Source organism: Palaemon carinicauda, chromosome 10 (assembly GCF_036898095.1).
Source record: "Palaemon carinicauda isolate YSFRI2023 chromosome 10, ASM3689809v2, whole genome shotgun sequence".
Classification (NCBI taxonomy): Eukaryota; Metazoa; Arthropoda; class Malacostraca; order Decapoda; family Palaemonidae; genus Palaemon; species Palaemon carinicauda.
This window is the reverse complement of record NC_090734.1, coordinates 26244186-26263462: the sequence shown is the minus strand read 5'-3', so window position 1 is coordinate 26263462 and position 19277 is coordinate 26244186.

Here is a 19277-nt window from a genome sequence, read left to right as displayed (position 1 = left end):
GAAAGCTTTCTAATAGAGTATTCACATGGGCCCATAATTGGTCCGTTCCCTCTAATAGAGGGGTAGAAGATAAAGATGTCGACGTCAATGGCTCTAGAGCTGGCATAGGCAGAAATAATTCTGACACAATATTTTTCCCTTCTTTCCGTAGGCACTTCCTACCCTTCTTCCCAACGGCTATCTGGCTGTCGGGAGATGTAATTGGACCCTGGGGCACCACTATTTCCTTATTTGCCTTCGGAAATAGTAGCTTACGCATCCTATCATTAGGTAGGTAAGGTCCCGAAGAAATTTTCTGGAAGCCTCTCACCCAGTTGCGTAAATTGTCTCAAGCTGTATCCCTAGTCTCTGTAGACTTGGGATTCTCGAAATCTTCGGACATTAAGGTCCGACATACATTACATACCTGCGGGTTCCGATAATGTAGGGATTCGGAAATTATATTGCAAGGGGCATGAAACCTGCAAGTACTATGACCGTAAAAACATTTACTCTTGATCTTGCAGAAGACTGCAGCAAAAGTCATCTGGCATTCCCCCTGTAAAGAAAGGAGAACTAAATGAATATATAATTGACAATCTCACTGATAATCAATATGTAAAAGAAATTTTTTAACAAAGTAGCTTGGGACATTGAGCTATAAAGGGATAGTAGGAGACATATACTTGTGTATCCCATGTAAGCAACTGCTGTTACCTCCCCTCAGTGTTAGCTACAGTGAGATTCCTCTACCAAGGTAACTCCAAATAAAAGGGTTCTTAACCCTAGGGGTAGAAAAGTGTATAAGTCGTTGTCCCTTTTTATTTCTAACACTGTGGGGTAATGATGACTGATTCCTCAATCAGAATATTGAAGAAATACTATTCTTTCAATATAGCAGCAGTACCAGCAGAAGCTCGCCAAGGATACCCATGATATGTTAGAAATACCTACTGTATAATCATACTATAGTTTTCTATTTGCAGCTTATGCTATGTTGCAGATTACTGGCTACTGTATAATTATATTTAAAGTAGTTCAGCCATCGTGCTGCCTTTTTGGCAAGCATCTGATGGCACAGTGCAGCTGGGATGATGCCAACTGGACTAATAAAAAATAAAAGACATATATTTGTATATCCCACCCAACCTATTTGCTGTGACCTCCCTCACAAAATTAAATCATAGAGTTTCCTGATCAGGGAGACTTAACCCTGGATAGGTACGCTCCTCGGACACCCCTTTAAGGGTATACTCGGACGCGCGCGACCCCGACGCCAAATAAAAAATTCTTGAAAAATCAGTTTTTGCAGTAACCTCCTTTTTTCTTTTGCCAAAAAAAAACTTCAATGAATGCTTAAAACAACTGTAAAGATAAATACTACTCATCTGCAGAAAAACTATTTATCATAAATATTTTAAAAAATTAAGTAGAAAAAAAGACCTTACATAAAAATTCATAAAAAAAAAGTTTATACATATATACACAAATCCTTTTAGGAATTCATTCTTGAATGTTTAGGACACATCTTGATGTATTTTGGATGAAGTCAGACCCATGGAGGTGAAGATCTGAAATGAGAAAAAAAGGGTAACTTTATTTGGCCAAAGAAATTTGTCCAAATTTCATGAATTTTTTTTGGGTACCCAAATGAAATAGGAAGTGGCTAATTTTTTTTTTAGGGAATAAACATATGTTATCCTAAAATAGAAATATGTAAAAAAATCTTCATTATTTTGTAAATTACATTTATATCAGGGGCCATATCTAAAGGTAATTTTTTGAGTACTTAGAAATTTCGTAAAAAATACATATATTTAATATATAATATGATATTTATGCAGGTAAAAATATACCAAAATATCACAAATTCTATAGGGAACAAGAATATATAGAGATAGGGCAACTTACGCTTCGGATATGTCCACAAAATGGCCGCCAACCACACTGACTCAGACTCCCTAATCTGCAACTTGAAATGTAGGAAGGGTATGTCAATTTCAAGGTGTTATTTACTAATCTAATTATTCTTGGATATGCATAAAAATTGTATGGTGGGTTGCTGGATAATTGTCGATTATTTTACGACTATAAAATTAAAATTCTGACCCAAAAATTTTTTTTGCTGGGAAATAAAATCGAAAAAAACTAAATGTAAAACAATATAATATTTTAGCTAAAAAAATTTTATGATATTCAATCAAAAAAAAAGTAAACAAAATTTTCCGACATATAAACATCTAGATGAATCATTACTCTGTGATAGTTCCTTAGTACGTAGTAATTTTGAAAGAAATGGGAAAAAACGAAAAAGTGGCAATCGCAGGAAAATCGAACAGATACCTATATATACGCCATATCTAGCTAAAAATAAAGAGAGGCATGGGTAGCCAGATCATCTAGAAACACTTTCCAACACTATAAAAATACAAGTTTTGCGACACTACTTGCCAATTCCTTACGGTAACATGACTAAGCAAAACAATGCAAAACAAATAAAAAGGGGCACTCGCGGAAAAATGGCCAACATTCTAATATACGGCATTTCAGAAAAAAAAATTTCAGCCACGTACTAGGCAAACCATCAAGGCACATTTTCCGACAATTAACATCTAAATGAATCATTACTCTGTGATAGTTCCTTAGAACGTAGTAATTTTGAAAGTAATGGGAAAAAACGAAAAAATGGCAATCACCGGAAAATCGAACACATACTTATATATACGCCATATCTGGCTAAAAAAAAGATAGGCATGGGTAGCCAGATCATCTAGAAACATTTTCCAACACTATGAAAATATAAGTTTTGCGACACTACTTGCCAATTCCTTACGGTAACATGACTAAGCAAAAAAATGCAAAACAAATAAAAAGGGGCACTCGCGGAAAAATGGCTAACTTTCTAATATACAGCATTTCAGAAAAAAAAATTCAGCCAAGTGCTAGGCAAACCATCAAGGCACATTTTCCGACAAATAAACATCTAAATGAATCATTACTCTGTGATAGTTCCTTAGTACGTAGTAATTTTGAAAGAAATGGGAAAAAACGAAAAAATTGCAATCACAGGAAAATCGAACACATACCTATATATACGCCATATCTGGCTAAAAAAAAAGATAGGCATGGGTAGCCAGATCATCTAGAAACACTTTCCAACACTATAAAATCATAAGTTTTGCGACACTACTTGCCAATTCCTTACGGTAACATGACTAAGCAAAAAAATGCAAAACAAATAAAAAGGGGCACTCGCGGAAAAATGGCCATTCTAATATACGGCATTTCAGAAAAAAAAATTTCAGCAACGTGCTAGGCAAACCATCAAGGCACATTTTCCGACAAATAAACATATAAATGAATCATTCCTCTATGATAGTTCCTTAGTACATAGTAATTTTGAAAGAAATGGGAAAAAACGAAAAAATGGCAATCACCGGAAAATCGAACACATACCTATATATACGCCATATCTGGCTAAAAAAAAAGATAGGCATGGGTAACCATATCATCTAGAAACACTTTCCAACACTATAAAAATATAAGTTTTGCGACACTATTTGCCAATTCCTTACGGTAACATGATTAAGTGAAAAAATGCAAAACAAATTAAAAGGGGCACTCGCGGAAAAATGGCCAACATTTTATTATACGCATTTCAGAAAAAAAAATTACAGCCACGTGCTAGGCAAACCATCAAGGCACATTTTCCGAAAAATAAACATCTAAATGAATCATTACTCTGTGATAGTTCCTTAGTACGTAGTAATTTTGAAAGAAATGGGAAAAAACGAAAAAATGGCAATCACAGGAAAATCGAACACATACCTATATATACGCTATATCTGGCTAAAAAAAAGATAGGCATGGGTAGCCAGATCATCTAGAAACACTTTCCAACACTATAAAAATATAAGTTTTGCGACACTAATTGCCAATTCCTTACGGTAACATGACTAAGCAAAAAAATGCAAAACAAATAAAAAGGGGCTCTCGCGGAAAAATGCCCAACATTCTAATATACGGCATCTCAGATAAAAAAAATGACATGCACGTGTTAGCCCAACCATCAAGGCACACTTTCTAACACATAAGTATGAAAAAAAAAATCAATAATATACGGCAATTCCTTACTACGTAGTAAATTTTTACAAATATTGAAAAAAAACAGAAATTGGCAACCGCAGTTAAATACCCCATATACCAATAACTACGTCGTATCTGACAAAAACAAAGTCACGCATTGGTAGCCAGATCATCTAGACACACTTTCCAACACTAAAAAAGCAAAAGTTTTACGACACTATTTGGCAATATCTTACGGAAAAATGACTTGTCAAAAAAATGAAAAAAAATGAAAAAGGGGCACTCGCGGTAAAATGGTCCTCGTGGTGATGAACAACATTTTAACTGAAAAAAAAACCATGCACATGATAGCCAAACAATCCACCAAGACTTTCCACAATTGATAACCTATACAAGTTGCACCATTCTACGACAATTTCATAATACGTAATAACTTTGATAATTATGCAAATTACCTTAGAAGGGTAAACTCGGTCGCGCTCGACCCCAACGCGTCTCAGAAATCGGGGAAGGAATACAGCTACAGCAATGCACATCTGGACACTACTAGAGCGTGTAGGCAAGACACCTACTGCAGGTCGATCACCCACAAATTCAGTCACGGGGGTGAGTCACGTGAGAAAAACCTCTTTTTTTTTGACGCTCGGGGTCGCGGACGACCCACCGTACCGTTCCAGGGTTAAGATAAGGGTTCTACCCTTTAAGGGTTAGGAGTGTAACACTTCAGCCCTTTGAATATTTAATACTGTAAGGTGTTCAAAAAAAATTATTTCTAATCAGAATATTGAAGAAGTTATATTCTTCCAGTATAAGATTGGGCTCAGCAAATACCTGGGTAGGGATACCCAAAATATATTGGAAATAACTACTAGTATAATATATACAGTAGTTTTTTATCTGCAGTATATCCTATACTGAAAATATACTGACTACCTGTATAACATATACTGCAGATCAACCGGCATGTCGCCGGCATAGCTAGGTCTTGCCGGCACATCCAGCATGATAGCTAAAAGGGAGAGGGATAGCATGAAGTGAAGGCTACCTTTTACTGTGTATGTATACAGTAATTGAAGATATAGTCTAATTTTACTGCCTTTCTCCAGAAATAAGTCTCACATGGAAGGGGAGAATTTAATATTCAGGTTTCCATCTGTGCCACAGTACTATTGACGGCAAGGTCTTGTCGACACACTGCCGGCAGGCTAGCCTCTGGCAGTACTAGTACAGTCGGCAACCTGCCGGTTGAGTCAGCACCTATCTGTGCCGGTCTGGCCTGCAGTACTCCGGCAATACAACTTGTGGCTAGCAGTTCAAGGGAGAACTGGAGAACCTTAGAGACAGAAGGGACTTCCCATTCCCAGCCATTATGGTTGCCCGCAGCCGGCAGCCGCTGACAGTCATCATGGCTGCCGGTAATTGGCATGGCTACTAGCAGTATGCCTCGCCGCCGGCAGCCGTCATAGCTGCCGACAGATGAAAGACTCACAATTGCAGGCAACCAACATGACCGCCAGCAGTTGTCTTGGCTGCCGGACAACGTCAGTGGGGATGGAGTCAGGCCGGCATCGGTAAGGTTGCAGGATACCGGTATCATAAAAGAACACACACACATATATATATATATATATATATATGTCTTTATAATGTATATGACACTTTTTTTTGTAGTGGAACAGTAATGACTGACAATGATGATGATAAACACAGCCTTACTTTTATTCATATTAATTTTCAGTCCTACATTTCGGCGTTCTCTATTCCAATCCTATAACACCTTTTGAAATTCCTCTCTTAATTCACTAAACACAGCTATGTCTTTGCTAATCTTATGTTCTTAAGGTATTTCTATTGATATTAATTCCTACATTTATATAGATTTAGGATTGCTGTACATCCTCTATAGGTATCTCCAAGCGTTCTAACATAAAATTCGTATATTCCTTGTCTTTGAAGAGTTTTTGTTACAGTTGAGATTTCGACCAAATCAACTGCTTCCATACAGTCTATAGATGCCATACATTGTGGTTTTGCTTACTATGTTGATTTTTTTTTATTAGCTTTTTAATTACATGATATGTTCAGTTGTAGAATGAATACTTTCTATGCTTGGCTGCTTTGTAGGTTGATGAAAGTTTAGATGTCTTTCTATTCGGCCTAATATAATCATTATAATATTCTATATGTTACTTATTGCGTGGTAATATTCGATCAGTTTTACTGCTGTGAAATCGTTTCCACCTATTAATAAATCAATTGTTAGGTCGTCTCTCGTAAAATATGATAAACTGTACCATTGCTAGAATCAAATTCACGGTACGTACTTTGCGTCCTTTCATATTTTCTAAAGTTTTCTTTAATTTTTGAGCTATCATGTTTAGTACCGGTTCACTTGTTCCATTATAATTGTTTCCATTGGCAAAGTTATTTCTTTTATCACTATTGTTTACCATTGTAAAGAGATACTCTTTCTTTTTTATCACTTTATCTCCGTTTTTGGTAATATTTCCCTTTTTTTCTTTAAAGCATAAATAAATTAGCACTGAAGATAGACAATAAGTTTTTACCCAGGACACGCAACGGAAATTAAAATAAGGATAAGCAAAGGATGAAGTTTTGGATAACAAACGATAATATGAAATGTAAAATGCTACTTTCTCCAAAAAGAAAAGAATTAATAGAGATGGTCCGATCAGTTTTACCTTTTGCATCGGAAATTTGGAGAATTCCTAAAGCCTCATAACATAAGCTACTTACAACACATATATTGTAGCTATGGGAAGGAAAATTATAAGAATAACATTAAGGAGCAGGAAATAAGCAACATGGATACGGGATCGAAGAAAATAGGTAGATATTCTAACAACTTGTATGAAAAAGAAATGTACAAGGGATGGGCATATAATTAAAAAGACAGATAATGGACGGAAATTGAGATTATCCGAATAGGGCGCTAAAGAGTGTTAAAGAAACAGGAAAAGAAAGAAAAAATGATGGATTGATGAGATAAGAAAACTTGCAAGTGTGGACTGACATAGAAAGACCAGAATCAGTCGCAAGTGTAATGATATTTCTGAGCCCTTTCTTTTGCAATCAACTAGTAAAGGCTGATTATATATATATATATATATATATATATTATATTTATATTTATATATATATATATATATATATATATATATAGGATAAATTTTGCACATTTTTACGTGTTTTTCATATTCAAATAAGCCATATATATTTTTTTTTATATAGTAATGTCTGGATTCGCTTAATGACCTCGGGATCAGAGCCCCAGGCGAAATCACACAAAGACAAGAGCTTGGCTTCGGCCGGGAATCGAACCCTGGTCGGCAAGCTTATATAGACAGTGACTAACCCACTTCGCCAAGTGGGTTAGTCACTGTCTATATAAGCTTGCCGACAAGGGTTCGATTCCCAGCCGGAGCCAAGCTCTAGTCTTTGTGTGATTTCGCCTGGGGCTCTGATCCCGAGGTCGTTAAGAGAATCCAGACATTAATATATCAAAAAAAATATATATGGCTTATTTGAATATATATATATATATATATATATATAAATAGATAGATAGATAGATAGACGTATATATATATATATATATATATATATGCAGAAGAACCACAGGGAAAATAAAAATACGAAATATACGCTTAAGTCCTGACTAGTTTCGTGATACTTCTTCAGAGGACTCTGAAGAAGTATCCTGAAACTAGTCAGGACTTAAGCGTATATTTCATATTTTCATTTTCCCTGTGGTTCTTCTGCATCTGAGCATCACGTTTTCCTGTTTCTTACGCATATATATATATATATATATATATATACATATATCATCAGAGATGGTGAGGGGCAGCCAGTAATTTACATTTCTCAAAGTGGACAGGGAGATAGGCAATTCTAAAATTCCATTTATTTTAAATCTCAACGTTTCGTGATCATTATTATCACATCTTCGAGGGTTACAAATAAGAAGTATATGTAAAACATTCGGAAACGGTAATAAAAAAGATACAAATAGAAAAAGTAAAAACCTGTAAAAAAACTAAAAATTCAAGTAAAAATATGCATAAAACAGAAGTGGAACCAACATCGCAGAAGCGCAAATAAAAACTGAATGGCATCAACAACTACAGAACAAAACAAAAAAAGCTCTAACAAGTTCAATTGAGTGGAGGAAGCTTGGGTGTTTAACGATGGAAGTAGTCTTTTAATCAAAAAGTACCCCAGAATAGGCAAGTCATGGTAATTAGATACTTGCCATTTAATGCTAAAATCTTCATTGTCAATATTTATTTTGCACACTTTAGTATGATTGCTAATGTTTCAATGTTCTGGGTTAGATATTCTGCAACCTGTTTGGAAACTAACCCCTCTATGAGAATCAATTCTGACCTTCAGCAACCTCTTGGTAGATCCTACGTGGGTCCCAGAGTTACACTTTGGGCAAATATATCTGGGACCTACGTTAGATCTACTAAGAGGTTGTTGAAAGTCTGAATTGTACAGGGGTATAAGTTTCACCTACATGTTGTGGTTGCTATCAGCGAATATTCTGATATTCACTCTACATCAGACAAATGCATACAACCCTGCTAACATCAGCATGATTAAACATTTTCATCACACCTCCAAAGCTGATATGATGTTCCGTTGCAATGACTTCAACTTTTTTACCTAGCTTCAAGGGGTCTTCTAGGGACTAAGGACGTCTCCTAAAGATGCTCTGGATATATCAGCAGAAGTAATAATCTCAGGGATACTAAATCGTGCTATCCTCCATTAGAGTAATAAAGATATACAAGAGTCGGATATCGTAGTTTCCATGGGAATGGCTACAGGACAACGAGTGGAGCGGTCAATGACAGTAAACAGGTAATTGTGTCCTTGCAATGTGTAGGTGACATACTACATCGAAGTAAATGTGGGCAAATGGACGCTGAGGTTGAGAAAAGATGCCCACTTTCGATTCTGAGGGCCGATGTACTTACCATCCATAGTATTACAGTGGGAAAATAAACTTTGCCATTAGTGGCTGTGCAGTAGATCAGCGAGAATTAAACACCTGTCACCTCATGGTCGTGATCTAATGATACTGACATCACAGAGGAAGGTGGTTTTGGAAACGTCGAGGCTAACATGTTCCCAACATAGGAGGTACAAGATGTCCTACCTGCCTCGTAATCTAAATAATTTTGTTAGATATCTACCGAGGTATTTTAATCCAATCCAAGGGGAATGGCTGCCAATATATTTCTTGACAGGGCATTGGCAAAGGAATTCATTATCCCAAGGAAATGCTGAAGGGTGCAATTGTATTCAGCCACAGCAGAAAGATGTTGGCGTTGTCAAACAGACCCGGTGTCAGACTGTCGATTGCAAGCTTGCACCAGAAGCGTGTGATATGTAGGAATGACGAAGGGAGGCCTTCTAAAAAGTGGTGAATGTGATATACAGCCAAATGCAGCGCCAGTAATTCTCGGTCGAAGTTAGGGTTTCTGGATTTCGTCAAAGATGGTGTTTGACTGAAGAAGGCCAATAGGTGGGGCGTGCTGGTGACCTGCTCAAGTATCGCACCAATAGTGACATTGCTGGCATCAGTGGAGAGGGCAAGCACATGTGGAATGAGAAGAGTAAGAGCAGCAGCAGTTGATAGGGAATTTTTGGCATTGCAGAAGGCTTTTACATGAAGGAGACGCGACTTGAGGTCTTTTGGCTTGCCTTTGAGGCATGTGTAGAGGAAGGCAATAGTGGCATTGATGGCTGACAAGAAACAGTAATGATAGTGTATCATGCCCAAAAAGTTTAGAATGGCTACTATCATCTCAGTGTTGGTATGGACTCCTTCAGGAGTGATACGGTGCCCAAAGAATGATACTTTGTTGGTGGCGAAGGTATGCTTGTTGTACAGAAGTACAGGTCAGTTCTATTGTAAGTGGTAAAGCACAATGCATAGGTAAAGAGGTATTCCTCTTTGAAGGAAGAAAATAAAAGTATGCCATCCATGTAACATACACAGAAGGCAAAATCCACTAAGATGCCATCCATGTCTTTATAATGTGGGTAGAAGACCTACTATGTTGACATGAATGTGGGCATAATGACGAAGAGGTTGAGGAAAGGGGCTCACTTCTGGTTCGGATTTCCGATATATTTAGCATCGTCAGCAATACAGTGCCAAAAAAGTTTCGCAATCAGTTGCACTGCAGTAGATCGGCGAGAAGAATGTGTAAGGCCATGATTGAAATAAAACACCTGTTAGAGCATGGGAGTAGGTATCCATGGTCAAGGTCTATTGGTACTGACATTACAGAGGAGGGTGGTGTTGGAATTGTCAATGGTGACATCTCCCCAACGGAGGAAGATAAAGGATGTCCTAAATGCTCGGTAATCTTGATATTCTTGTTAGGTTTCTAACAAAACATTGTAATCCAATCCTAGGTGAATGGGGACTAATGTGTTTCTGGATAGGGCATTGCCAACGCGATTCATTTTCGCAGGGATGTGTTGAATAATTCAATGGTATTTAGCCACATCAGAAAGATCTCGCTTTTGATAAGAAGACCAGGTGTCGGACTGTCGACTGAAAGTTTGCATAGGAGGGATCTGGTTTGTATGAATGACGAAGGGAATACTTTTTAATAAGTGGTAACAGTTGCAAACAACTAAATGCATCGCCAGTAATTCTAGGTCGAAGTTAGAGTGTCTCGATTCCGTCTTACACAGTTTTTGACTGAAGAAGGCCAATGGACAGGGCAAGCCATTGACCAGCTGCTCGAGTAAGGCACCAATAGTAACGTCACTGGCATTGGTGGAGAGCACAGGGTCATGTGGCATGGAGAAAGTGAGAGCAGCAGTGGTTGATAGGGAATATTTTTGCATTGCAGAAGGCCTCCTTTTGAAGGGGACACCACTTCTGATCTTTAGGCTCGGCTTGAGGGAGTTGTAGAGAGAGGCAAGAATGGCGGTTATGGCTGGCAGGAAACGATGATAACAGTTGATCATGCCAGAGAGGTTTTGAGCGGCTTCTACCTTCTCAGGGTAGGGTGGACTCCTTTAGGAGCGATGTAGTGATCTAAGTATGATACTTTGTTGATGACACTCGTTGTACAAAAATACAAGGCCATTCTATTGTAGGTGTTAGAGCACAATTTATAGGTAACGGATGTGCTCCTCTTTGGAGGAAGAGAACATGAGGATGTCATCCACGTAAAATACACAGGAGGGAAGACTGTTAAGAGGCCATCTATGTCTTTGCAATGTGGGTATGGGACCTACTATGCTGACGTGACTGTGCGCAAAACAACGCTGAGGTTGAGGAAAGATGTCTACTCCTGATTCTGATTGCTGATGTACTTAAACCCATAGTATCATAGAGCAAAATAAACTTTGCTATCAGTAGGTTTGCAGTAGATTGGAGAGAAGAATGTGAAAGGCCATAAATAAAATCATACAGCTGTCAGTGCATGGGAGCAAGTATCTATGGTCGTGGTCTATTGGTACTGACGCCACAGAGGAGAGCGGTGTTGTAATAATCGAGGATGTTGTCTTCCTAACCAAGGGAGGTAAACGATGTTTTGCATGCTTGGTAATTTGGATCTTTTTGTTAGGTTTCGGCCAAGGCATTGTAATCCAATTCCAGGTGAATGGTGGCTAATGTGTTTCCTGCCAGTGCAATGGCAATGGGATTTATTTTCCCAGTGATTTGTTGAAGGGTGCAATTGAATTCAGGCACAGCAGAAAGATAATGGCATTGACGAGAAGACCAGGTGTTGTATTGTCAATTGCAGGCCTGAACCAGTGGAATGTGGTAAGTATGAATAACGAAGAACATCCCTTCTAGGAAGTTGTGAAAGTGACACGCAGCCAAATGCACCCACAATAATTATCGGTCGAAGGTAGAACATCTTGATTCTGCCTAAGGCAGTTTTTACTGAAAAAAGCGCATTAGCAGGGAGAGCCATTTACCACCTGATTGTTTATTGCACCAATGCCAACATCGCTGGAATCGGTGGAGCGGACAGGTGTATATGGCATGGGAAAAGGGACAACAGCAGTGGTTAATAGGGTATTCTTTGCATTGCAGAAGGCCTCTTCATGAAGAGGACACCACTTCAGGCCTTTTGGTTTGCTCTTTAGGCAGGCGTAGGGGGAGACAAGGGTTGCTTTGATGGCTGGCATGGAACGGTGATAATAGTTGATCATGTCTGAAAAGTTCTGAATGGCACCTACCTTCTCAGGGTGTGGGTGGTCTTCTTCAGGAGTGATGCATTGCCCTATGAACAATACTTTGTTGGTGGCAAAGGTGCACTTGTCGCACAGAACTACAATCCCCTTCTATTGTAGGTGGTATAGCACAATGCTTAGATAACAGAGGTGCTCCTCATTGGAGGAAGAGAACACAAGTATGTCGTCCACGTAACATGCACAGGAGAGGAGGCCCACTGAGATACCATCCATGAAGCATTAAAAAGTGGCCAGAGCACTTAAAAATCCAAAACATGATAATTTAAATGTATTTTCACAGAAGGGGTGGTGATGGTAGTCTTGCTGATTTTCGGGGGGGGGGGGTGGTTTATTGCCACCTGATAATTCCCCTTCAGGAAGTCGAGCATGGAGAAAACCTTCGCTTTGGGCAAGTAGCAGCTCACGTCTGTGATGTTTGGGATGTGGTAGTGATCTGGTTCTGTATTCATGTCCAGACTTGGCTAATACTAATACGGGCGCAGAAAAATATCTTTCTTCAAGACGAGGTGAAAGGATGACGACCATGTGTTTTAAGGCTTTTGGCAAAAGCCTTTTTTCTTCCATTTCAGTGAATGATTGTTTCGTATCTACCAAACGATCTGCTGGCAGACGCCTGACTCTCGCAAACATCGGTAGCCGTATAGGCTTGGTATGGTGATAAATTCTGAGTTTGGCAGGAGCCATGTGCATTTGGCAAAGTTCTGGATGGAAAACTTCCCGCTACGGTAAGATAAGGTGGGCATAGGCCTCTATGAGTGTGCTGATGTGGAGAGCAAGGTCAGAGGACCGGGTTAACCAGGTGTTGATGACTAGAGGTTTGTGTTGAGTATCTGTCGGTGAGCGACATCAACCAGAGTTGGAGATATGATAGGAAATTCGCACTGAGTGTTAGCAATATAATATTATTAATGAGAAACTTCCACTTATATTTGGTTCTTCTTAGTGATAATGGGAGGTTTTCGTAACCATGTGTGGGTATAAGAGATTTGTTGGCAGATACCAGAAAGATGTCGGCAGGCTTAGACAGGCTATGTTGAGTCCTGGAGAGTGGCCTTTTCGGAATGCAACGGCAACAAGACGTGTCTACCAAAAGTCATAAACCTCTACCTGCATTACTTAAAAAGGAAATACTAGCAGCATGGAAGGCTACCGACGAAAGCGATGGCCTACTTATACGTTTCTTAGCCACTGAAAACCGTTCGCAAATTTTTTCGCAGCAACCCGATATCTGGAGTGGTAATAGAATAACTTCAGACGATGGGAATCGGTATATGGTTGTGTAGTCGTTGGTCGGGGGGAGGGGGGTGGGTGAGCAGTGGTAGTTGGTGCCCATCTCTGCTGCCACCCTACGAAAATGCTGAAGCGGCAACAAAGCCACCTGCCGTGCATATAAGGCAACCATCACACATACCATAACCAATAACCTATGCAGTCCCTTATTGATGCCGATCAGTTGCAGTTATGCTACTACCAGTTAAGATTCACAGATTCTGCTAAAAAAAATATGCAACCTGTTTTCATTGTCCATTAAACTTGCACATAATGATGTTTGGTTTTTGGTAGACATTGGTGCTTGCTGTTCTCTTCTACCAGGCCTACTCTCAAGTATACAATGTAGTTATTATCATTGTAATCCTGCTGACATTTTGCTGATTTTACCAATGGATCTGTGATCCCTAACCACAGGCTCGTGACATTTCCCATATATTTTGTGAAGGCAAAATATCATCTAAAATTACTCATTGTTGACGTCAGACTTGCAACCCGCGGTGCAGATTTCCTCTCTAATATTTACCTCCTGGTTGATATTGCTCACTGACATTTAGTCAATGCAGACTCTCACTTGTCGATACCTCTTTATCCCGCTCCCAGTGACCCCGCTCTCCATATCAGCACACCAATTGATGCTTATGCCAACATCCATACTTCGTATTCTGTTCAGAACTTTGCCAATGCTCGCGGTTCACGCCTAGCATGGTTTTCATTACCATATCGTGATGACTTATCCAGCAGTATTATTCAGGTTCAGGCTTTTGGTCCTGGATCATTTGGCAGCTGCTAAAGGAACATTTATCAAAAAGCAAGAAATGGACTCTTGCCAAAAGGCCTATCATCCATGGTCGTCGTCCCTGAACATCGTGCTGAAAAAAAGCTGGCTAACTAAGCCCTTGTGGGTACTTCAAACGTCTAAACATGCATACGGAACCGGATGACTACCCATTCCTCAACATCATCGACATTATTCTCCACCTTTGACCTACTGAATTGGTACTCATAGGTGCCCATGTATCCAGAACACATCCTCGAGACTTTCATATTCAATTACTCCTGTTTTATCTTCTTATCAATGGGACCACTTTTAAACACCTCATGGATGGCATCATTGGGGACCTCCCCTTCTTTGTAAGTTATATAGATGACATACATGTGGTTTTACTCCAAAGAGGAACACCTCCGTCACCTATGCATCGTTCTCCATTGCATGCAACAGAATGCCTTGTACTTTGGTAAGACAAGTATGCCTTGAGCACAATTAGATTATCGTTCTTAGGGTACGTGATCAATAATGAAGGCGTCTAACCACTAATGAAAAGGTATATGCTATTCAGAACTTTCCTATGCCCTCAATTGTCTAAGCACTAAAAGAATTAATGGGATTGACTCATCAATAGGCCTTCCTCAGCAGAAAACTGTCTTAGGTAGAATGTGGGCTACTTCACCTTCAACCACAAATTGCTGAAGGTCTCCAATCATCAGCAGGTGACGAGAAGGGTGTGAGAAGGCATGGATGAAATCAAACACCTATCAGCTCAATGGGCCCAATTTTCAGGGTCTACCAGTACTGATATTGTTGAGGAAGGTAACATTGAAGTCGCCAAGGGTCACGACTTCCCAGTACATCCTGCACACTTGGTACTCTGAAGCTTTTCATTGAGCTTATTCCAAGGTGTTGTAATCCCTGGTCAATGGAGGCAAATATGTCTCTTCACAGGGCATCGGCAATGGGATTAATTTTCTGAGGCCCGCATTGTATGGTGAAGTCTTATTTAGCCATGAATTTTCTAGTGAAGTCATAGGTCACGATCATTTATTCGGTAGGAAGGATGATATGGCAAGAGTGAAGGACAACCAAATGTATTCATGTACCTCCGCTTTTATCTTTACGGTGGATAGCAAGATATGGTATCCCAGAGCATGATACTTCTGAAAATGGTACCTCTTTCCCCCTCTCAATTATGGACATCATTAGAGAATGACTTTACATCAGACAAGAGCTTACAACTCTGAAACCAACGGAATGGTTGAACACTACAATGATTTGATCTAGCTTTTCCATCTTTCCTGGGTCCTCCAGGTACTAGGGACCACTCTTAGAGATGTCATGGGTGGCTCATTCCTGGCAATATATATATATATATATATATATAATATTATATATAGATAACTATATATATATATATATATACATATATATATATATATATATATATTCTCTGTAATATATATATATATATATATATTCTCTGTATATATATATATATATATATATATGTATTTATATATATATATATATATATAAATATATATATGTAAATATATATATATATATATATATATAAATATATATATATATATATATATAAATACATACATATATATATATATAATATATATACATTCTGTATACATATGTAGATATATATATATATATATATATAAATACATATATATATATATATATATACATTCTGTATACATATGTATATATATATATATATATATGTAGATATATATATATATATATATATATGTATATATATATATATATATATATTTATATATATATATATATATATATAAATATATATATATATATATATATACACACATATTACAATATATTTCAAGGTTGATAGATCTAGTATAATATCAAATTTGGTGCTGCTGAGGACAAAGAGCAGGATTATCCCAACAACATTATTGGATTTACAGGGAGACCGTGTACACTATAATATTATGTATTAATGTATTCAGTGTAAGTGGAAGCCAAACAAAAAAAATATTACACATTTGATACCTCATCACCACACGTGTATCGCATATGCTCATATACTATATATATATATATATATATATACATATATATATAAATATATATACTTATATACATATATATATATATATATAAATATATATATATATATATATATATGTATATATATATATATATATATATACTGTTTATATATACTGTTTATATAAATATATATAAATTATATATATATATATATATATATGTGTAACAAATGACAAGATGGCAGGTGTGAAAAAAAATGTGTTTTATTTATGGATTTTGCCAAAAATAGGAAATATCCGCGACGCCCTTTATCTATGAGGAAACCTTAATACTGGTTTGAGGCACACCGTATTGAGATGAAAATATGCAATGGCTACGAAAAAAAAAAAGAGTGAAGACATCACAAAAGTAAAAAGGGAAATTTAGCAACAAAAAAAGGAGGTCTTTAATCTTTTTAAAGCATAATTGCACAGAGTGAATTCTTCATAAGCTGATATTTCATAAAAAAAGATATTTCCAATATAAAGAGCCCAAATGGTTTTAGATGAGAAATTAACGGGAGATTGGCTGTTTATAAGAGTAATAAAGCGACCACTAAAAGACTTTGATTACAGAAGGCACAGGATGTTTGTGGTACTAATGGAAGTTTACAAAGTCAAGTGAATGACGGCACTGACAGGGAGAAGATAATAGCAAGTCATGGGACTGAAAACGTAACAAATGATAATATTCGATGATTGCAGAAATTATCGTGTAGTCAGAAAAAAATCTTTCGTAAACCTTATGCTGACCAACAGTGGTTTAAGTAGAGGATAATAGATATATGAAATCCGTTTATTATATATCTTTTTCATAGATATACTTGGCTTATTATTATTATTGTAAGGACAGTGAGACAAGCGTCACCAAGATCAACTGATACTTTATTCGAATGTGCACGGAAGTATATTACAAGGTGCGGACGGAAAGGTAGGATGACGTTGGCGCCAAATCAGATTGAAGTGCCCGCCAAAATATATGTGTTTTCTCACACTTACAAATATATGAATTATGGGTCAACAGAAACATGTTATGAAACGATACATATATCAAAATGTAGCTCTGGAGAGCGGAATATATATACATAGGAAAACCACAGTGTGGCGAAGAGAGAATTTAAATAAATAAGTAGTTTGTCGATTTTCTGGACGACGAAGGGATCGGTGTCCTTACATTATTATTATTATTATTATTATTATTATTATTATTATTATTATTATTATTATTATTATTATTATTTTGATTTCTTAGAATTACAATGAAATCAACTTGTTATATATGTTTCCATAATAAGGCGTAAATATAATCTCGTTAATAATTATATATCTTTTAAACATCCATTTCAAATATATACAAATAAAAGAAGTGGACGGTAAGATTATATCTTAATTTTTTCAATGACCCTAGGAGCTCTGAAAAAATTCTTCACTTATAATTATATGTTATAAACTTAGGATCCTTTATTAGGATTTCCATTTTTAATTATACCAATAAAAAAACTAGTCAATTGAGTGAAAAAAAAATTTAATACTACTAAAATCAGCCTTGATTTTATGCTGACTTTGACCGGGATAATCATGAGTCCCTTTTTTTCAAACTTTAATAGATACATAGTGAATTAAGATATGGGATATATGGTGTTCTTCAGTGTGCCGTACTCTTCCCGATATTTTTCATACTCTATACACATGACAATTAAGTAATTTGGCCTGGAAAAAGAAGCACTTTGCATGTGCAAATAATTTTACTCTCTATGCAATAATTTCCTTCATTGAAATGTAGAACTATTAAGGCAGAATCCTTTGAATGAGATCTAGCTAAAATCAGGGTATGTTTCAAGTTGTAAATTATGGGGCATGAAGATGAACGCAAACAAAACTGTGAATAAGAATGTAAGTAGGTCGAGGACAGAGGTCCAACATCCAGATCTTTGTTTTTACGATGTCTTTTTTAACTATACACGACGCATTTCAAATTTTATGTATGATGCTTAATAGGTTATTTACTATTTAATACACAGTCGGTATTTATCATCTTCAATTAAACAAAGAAAAAAATATAGTAACTGGGATTCAATTTTTTAGCTTTTCTGTGATTATTTAATCCTTACGAAATGTTTCAGTGCATTCATCCTGTCTTGTTTCGAGTATTGTTCGGCAGTCTTGTACTCAGCTGCTGACTCTCCATCATGAATAGTAAGTAACTTATGATCTATCGTATTTCTTAATTATGATCTGCATATTAATCTCCACCACCGTTACTCCGTTAGTTCTTTGAGCATGTTACATAAGATTTTTCACAATTCCCATTATCCTTTGCACTTAGATCATCAGAGACTGTACCATTCTTTACGTAATACTAGGTATAGTGTTAATTTTCCATCATAAGCATAATACTACTCAATATTTTAAAAGTTTTAATCATGTTGTGGGTATATTGTTGAATAATCTTCCTTAATAAGCAGGTGAATCAATGGAAGTCCAGATTTTCAAAGTGTCTATAAATTCTTTTTTTATCAGGATTAGATACATCTGTATATGTCCTATATATTATAATACTTTTTACGATCTTAAGATATTTATACTTTTAATTCCTTACTAATTGATTGTTTATTTGGTTTTCCCTTCTTTCCATGCCTGAGTGTGCTACTTTCCTTGGTGAAGCGCTTGAGCGTATAGGATTCTTTAATAATAATAATAATAATAATAATAATAATAATAATAATAATAATAATAATAATAATAATAATAATTCATGAGGCAAACGAAAAAACTAGTCATAAGAAACCATGGTTGACAAGGTAATGAACAAAAAGTATCAATCATCGACTTCG